Source organism: Pseudochaenichthys georgianus, unplaced genomic scaffold, assembly GCF_902827115.2.
Source record: "Pseudochaenichthys georgianus unplaced genomic scaffold, fPseGeo1.2 scaffold_471_arrow_ctg1, whole genome shotgun sequence".
Classification (NCBI taxonomy): domain Eukaryota; kingdom Metazoa; phylum Chordata; class Actinopteri; order Perciformes; family Channichthyidae; genus Pseudochaenichthys; species Pseudochaenichthys georgianus.
This window is the reverse complement of record NW_027263035.1, coordinates 10001-16189: the sequence shown is the minus strand read 5'-3', so window position 1 is coordinate 16189 and position 6189 is coordinate 10001. Positions and strand designations below refer to the sequence as shown.

The window sequence follows — 6189 nt, the reverse complement described above, 5'->3', positions numbered from 1 at the left end:
ATAATTTGGTCAATACTTAAATCAATAGGCGTCTTCAGATATGAGTGTGGTCCCACCGTACATCAATTACATCATAAAGTAGAATAAGACTGATAACATTCAACCACAATGATTGACACAGACAATTACGATAGAAAATCATCTCTCATCAATGTTTGGATCGTCTGTTGTCAAAAGCACAATAATGAACACACATAAAACACAGACGCATAATAGCAAAACATCTTCTTTAAAATAATGTTTATTATTAGCTGATCTCACTTATCAAACTATAAAATCAAAATCAGCTTGCAGTAAAGATTTAGTTTAAGGCAATCACTAGTCAAATGCATTTAAAACATAGGATCATAAGAGATCCAGGTGAAGTATAAAATCACAGTTAAGGTACAACATTCACAGTGGTTTGATCAATTCGTAATCTGCAAAGTTACAGTGTCCTCAATTCAGGCTTACTTTACGTTTACTTCATTACATATTAAATCAAAAGACTATGGCATGATAACATAATTACATTACTTCAACTATCAATCATTATGTCATTTCAAAATCTGAAGGGAAAAGTAAACAATTCTCAAAATGTTTAACAATCTGAAAAGGAAGAGTTAGGCAAATATTCAAAGACTTTTGTAAATCCTGGAAAGGAAGGTTTAAATATTTAAAACTTGAAACATCATTGTAGGTCTTTCTGTGCATGGATAATACATTGACGAGTAGTGTTGTTGAACCTGATTGTTGGACAATTAAGGATATTAATATCATCTGTTATAATATTAGAAATACCTTATTGTTCAATACCTTATAATCTGAAAATATCAATTAATTTATTTTGTGTATTCTGACAAAATATATTTATCACCACTATTTAAAGAATACTTTAGGCTAAGATCTTCTTTTAAATAAGTAAAAAGCTTTGGGGGTATCTATCGACAGATACATGTTAAGCCTGACAAAGTACTTAACGTCTAATATATTGCATGGTTTGTTTTGGAACTTGACAATCAACTTTCTTGCAATGTTACATTACATTACATGTCACTTGTTAGACGCTTTTATCCAAAGCGACTTACATACTGAATACAATACCCACCCACAGGAGCAATTTGGGGTGAAGTGTCTTACCCAGGGACACAACGACATGCTGACTGCAGTGGGGTTTGAACCTGTGACCCCCTGATAGATAGAGCCCAACACCAAGGCTCTATCCACTGCGCCACACGCCTCCCCAACTATTAACTATTTTGAAGCACTTATTTTAACCGATATTGTACATATTTATTATACTCTTATAAGATGTATGTAGATCGAATAATACATGTGCAGAATATGACAGTTTAATGGTGGAGGTACACACATATTGATAGATGTCTTGTAATGCACTGTTGAGGAACCTGGACCCAAGTTTTGCATTCATTGCATAACTACACCGTATTGTGTATATGATATGTCAATAAACCTTTGAAAATCTTGAAATCTTGAAAGGGATGTGCAAAATATCAATTATATACAGTCTTTAATGAACGATTAGAGATTAACGAGTAATGAATATGCTTTATACGGATCTGCAGATAAATATTTAGTCTTCTCAAGCACCAACTATCAAATATCTCTCCTGATTGTTGGCACTTGACAATCACCTTCACTGAATTTTACTCAGGTGTAACTAAAGTCTGATTTAAGGGTTGTTTATATTTCACATCATTAATCCAAATCTGTAAAGTAACTAAAATAAATGTAGTGGAGTAAAAACACCAGGTTAACCTTAAAGAAAGCCCTCAGGATTATAAAAGATCCCCATCACCCCAGCCACAAACGGTTCTGTCTGCTGCAGTCTGGCAGGCGGTACCACAGCATTCGGACTAAAACTACCAGACTCAGGGACAGCTTCATCCCACAGGCCATAAGACTATTAAACACCTGAACTTAGAAACAACATCCATAACATTCATCTGGCTGCTACTTAGAAATTATTTATCTAATATATCATATTCACAATGTAGTGACTGCTTTTTTGTCTTTTGTTTTCTTAGTTATGTTCTCTTTTATATGTGTGTGTTATGTGTTATGTGTAACGTTGCTGCCTTCTGTTATCTATGTGTGGTTATTCTAGCGTCCAGGAGAGAAGCTTAAAAAGGAGACTAAATGGAGTCTCTGAGATTGTTTCAAATTGGTACTTTAATTAATAAAAAACGTGGTAATGTTACAAACAGGATATTGTCCGACAGAAATACAGCTGTGTATCTGGCTCTGGTCAGCGGCGAAAGAGGCTGTACCCCTCAGGTCGCGCTGTTTATATATCCTCTGCTGGCTCCTCCCTGCGGGCCGGCTCTCCACGTTTCAATGTGGATGGTTGCGCAACAAAGGATACAGACATTGTACATTCAATATATATCTAAACACGCCTTTTCTCCTCCTTAACTCTTTCATGACTTTTCATTTAACACATTCTAAACGCTGTAATCAATACTCCTAAAAATACAGGAAATACTTCACACCACTTTGGTTTCCGGTCGTTCCAAATGTTGTCACATGCTACCCACAACTGTAAACAATAACGTACTCAAATAAACTTTACCTTATCCAACAATAATAATATCTCGACGTCTACAGTTGTAGTGTTGAAATCAGTAGGTTTCGCTGTGCAACATCATATCGCTGCTAAATTCACCTCTATAGTCAATGGTATATTAGCCTCATGCTAACCGGAGATGAAGGATTTTCAGAATAAAAGCTTAACTGGTTGTGCACAAGAACTTCTGGTTTTTCAGTATAAAACAGCATTTAAACTGACTGTATGTTTAAGGTGCACTATGCTCTCAAAACATTGATTTTAATTTCTAACACTTCTTGGCCAGGTCAGCATTGAACATGAGATTGTATCTCAATGCTTTTATCTGGTTAAATAAAGGTTACTTACGTTCGATTCCTGTTTTGAATAGTGTGTCGTCGATGGGTTTCATTCCATTTCAAGGTACATTTTGACACTCCGTGTAAACTTCGCACACTGCCCCTCCAACATCCAATCACAGAGCTTGAGGACTGATCACGGGGTTTGTCAAGCTAAGCACATGGTGTAGTCCCAAACGATAGCTGAGGATTCTGGGTAGTGTAGTGTCTTCTGCCATCCAAAAACTCCGAAAAAATATTCGTTTCTCCGAATCGAAGGGGAAAAATACAAAAGCATTGTACACAATTTAAACCAATCAATGTTGTGTAATTAACAAGGATAATTTGGTGTAATTTAATTATTATTATATAATAATAATATATTATTATAACTAATTTAATAAAAATCACAGTTGTATTACACACAATGCACTGTTTTTTGAGAACAAAAATTCGTAACTAATGTCTAGTTTTAGACTTTTTACATTCTGACGAAAAATAAAAATGATTATGAATACAAATAATATAAAAGAAGCCTCCCGTGAGTTACTACAAGCTATAAAGTAGATTTTAAAAACGTTTTATAGAATAAAAGCCCACTGCAGGACGTTGTAGAAATGCGTGTGTGCACCACGACAAAAGAGCCTCACTCACTTTATATTGGGGTTTTTTGCGTGGTGTCGACACGTAAATGTAGCAGAATGCATGACTCCACCACGCAATGCGGTGTTAAGGAGTCATGGTGGAGTCACGCATTCTGGTGAGATCAGGTTGGGTATTTTATATGGGGCTATGCAAGTTTAGCTACGTGCTAGCTAGTTTTTAAGCTGTTAAACCAGGTCATTTTCAATGCGTGCTCCGCTCATAAAAAACCCCTGCAGCATATTAAATACACTAACAGCCAGACCCCAGCCAGCGTTAGAGATTTTTATACTTTTGGCGAGCCGTTAATAAAGCTCCGGGACTGCTATAGTTTAGGGTGACCATATTTTGATTTCCAAAAAAGAGGACATGCTACCCCCAGCCTCGAGATACTTAATGATACTCAACGTTTACTCAAAGATGCCTTATTGTTTTAAAGTATGCCTCCTCTGTATGGATATACAATTATTATTTATATTATTTTACTGTATATAATACAATAATATCTCTCTAAACTTTTGTCACGTAGTGATCGACTTCTCATCTTTGATAATGTCTTCTGGCCAATCAGAATCAAGATAACGGCGTGGTGTTGTTGCAGGAAGTCCCGACGGAGAATACTTTTGCTGTAGTACAGGGGTGCACATAACTGATACGCAGGTTATGTGCGTAATCTGAAATGCGTACCGTCACTTGTGTCACAAAGAGCATTTGCGTACCGACGTACTTGTGAAGCTTTTGCAGAAGGCGGTTAGATCACCGGACGACAGAGTCGGTCTCCGTGTGCACAGACAGGGCTGCTGTTAACGTCGGTCTGTACAACGGAACTGTGCCAAAACTACGCCAACCAGCTGCGGGGGGAGACTCCCCCCTTCACTGGAGAACTGCGCTAAAACAGCTGATCACAACGTTCACACTCTGTGGTCACGAAGTACTCCTGTCGACTTTCCTGAAGTACTCCCCCGTTGATAGAAATCAACACAATGAATTAAGACCCCACGGTTTGATGATTGATAGGTGTGTGGGCTGTCTTTCATTTTGACACACAGAATTTTTTTTATAATAAACATAGATACTGTATGTTAAATGGATATATCTGCCTTCTTTCATTTATCTTTCCATTCCCACAACAATATACATAAAGAAATGGCATATTTTGGACATAGTTCGAATGGTGATTAATCATGATTAATTAATATTTAAGCTGTGATTAATCTGATTAAAAATTGTAATTGTTTGACAGCCCTAAACATAACATAACATTTGATTACCTAAATCAAACCAAACACATTTTGAGGCACCATGAACCAAATATAAGCCCACATTAAATGTTTGTAAACACAATTCCAGGCCCTGTCATTGTAAACAACCACAGTGAAACGACAACTTTTCACATATTTCTAGCTTCAAACAGTTTTCTAGGGTCCCAATTTAAAATTAAAAGTTTAAAGTTTCTCTCCCACAGCTACATAGCTTTATCTCTCTGCATAGCTGCATACTTCAATCTTCTTCATCCTGCGTTTCTTCTTCATCCTCCTTGTCTGCCCATCGATATTTAGCTGTGGAGCTGATCTTTCCCAGCAGTTTTCGGTTGCTCAACAAATAAGCATGAAAGTCTTTGCAAGACATGTCTTTCAAATTGTATTGCACAAATAGAATCCCCTTCAGTGACTCAACAGACAGCTGGTTCCTCTCCTTGGTCCACTGGCATCAGTGAGAAAACCCTCTCAACATTTGCATTGTGAGAGGAAAGTGCAAAGACAAACTGTGCAATCTTCAGTAGTTCTGAGTAACATGCAATGCTTTTGGCCTTCTCAAAATATTTGGTCCACTTCTGGTACACCTGCAGGCCACTGAACTCCTCATCACGGTTGCACCTTTCTGTGAATCTCTTCGGATTGGTGACCTGGTCAAAACACTTGACATCATCCATTACCACCTCCTTCTGTCCTTGGAACTTGATGCAGGCCTCCACATCATTCCACTCTGGTGGCTCACTCAGATCCATCCACGTGAATGTGGAGAACTCTTCCATGGGAGTCATCCACTTCTCCAGATACTCCAGACATGTACTGTACAGGCCTTGCACATCAGCACAGAACTGGTCATATTCCTTACCAAGTCCATCACTACGCTTTTGTGCCAGTAGTCCCTTAACTTTAAAGGACATGAAGTTGTTGCTCTTGCGTTCAAGAAGAATGGTGTGGATGCTGTTCATTATTTTCTTTACCTCCATAATGGAGTTCTTCTCCTTTTCCATGTCTTGAATGTGGGTGTGGAACGCAGACATGAGTGAGTGCATGTGCCAGAGGTAGATCTCACTGCAGCCGCGCACGCACAGAGGCGAGCCCGACGGGGCGCTCCACGCCCGGACCCGAAGACCCGGACGTGAGAGGAAGAAAAAGGGGAGCTTGCGCCAACGGAGAGGAGGGAGGACCGGGGGCCCCCACGCAACCGCACCGGACATCCCGAAACGTCTACACTTAGGGGGACGAAGGCGGCCTAGACCGCCTGCGACGCCCCAGCCACGAAGAAAACGCGAACGTGTTCTCCGATTGATGGCAAAGCGACCCTCAGACATGCGTAGCCCCGGGAGGAACCCGGGGCCGCAAGGTGCGTTCGAAGTATCGATGATCAATGTGTCCTGCAATTCACATTAGTTCT

General features: G+C 39.2%; 1 non-coding gene across 1 annotated transcript in view; it reads right to left on the bottom strand.

Annotated features, from left to right (window-relative positions):
* Positions 1–6092: 6092 nt before the first annotated feature.
* LOC117442776 (5.8S ribosomal RNA) overlaps positions 6093–6189 on the bottom strand; it is a 154-nt gene continuing 57 nt past the window's right edge. The window contains exon 1 of the ribosomal RNA XR_004551560.1: positions 6093–6189. This exon is cut by the window's right edge and continues 57 nt beyond it. This is a non-coding gene — a ribosomal RNA (5.8S ribosomal RNA).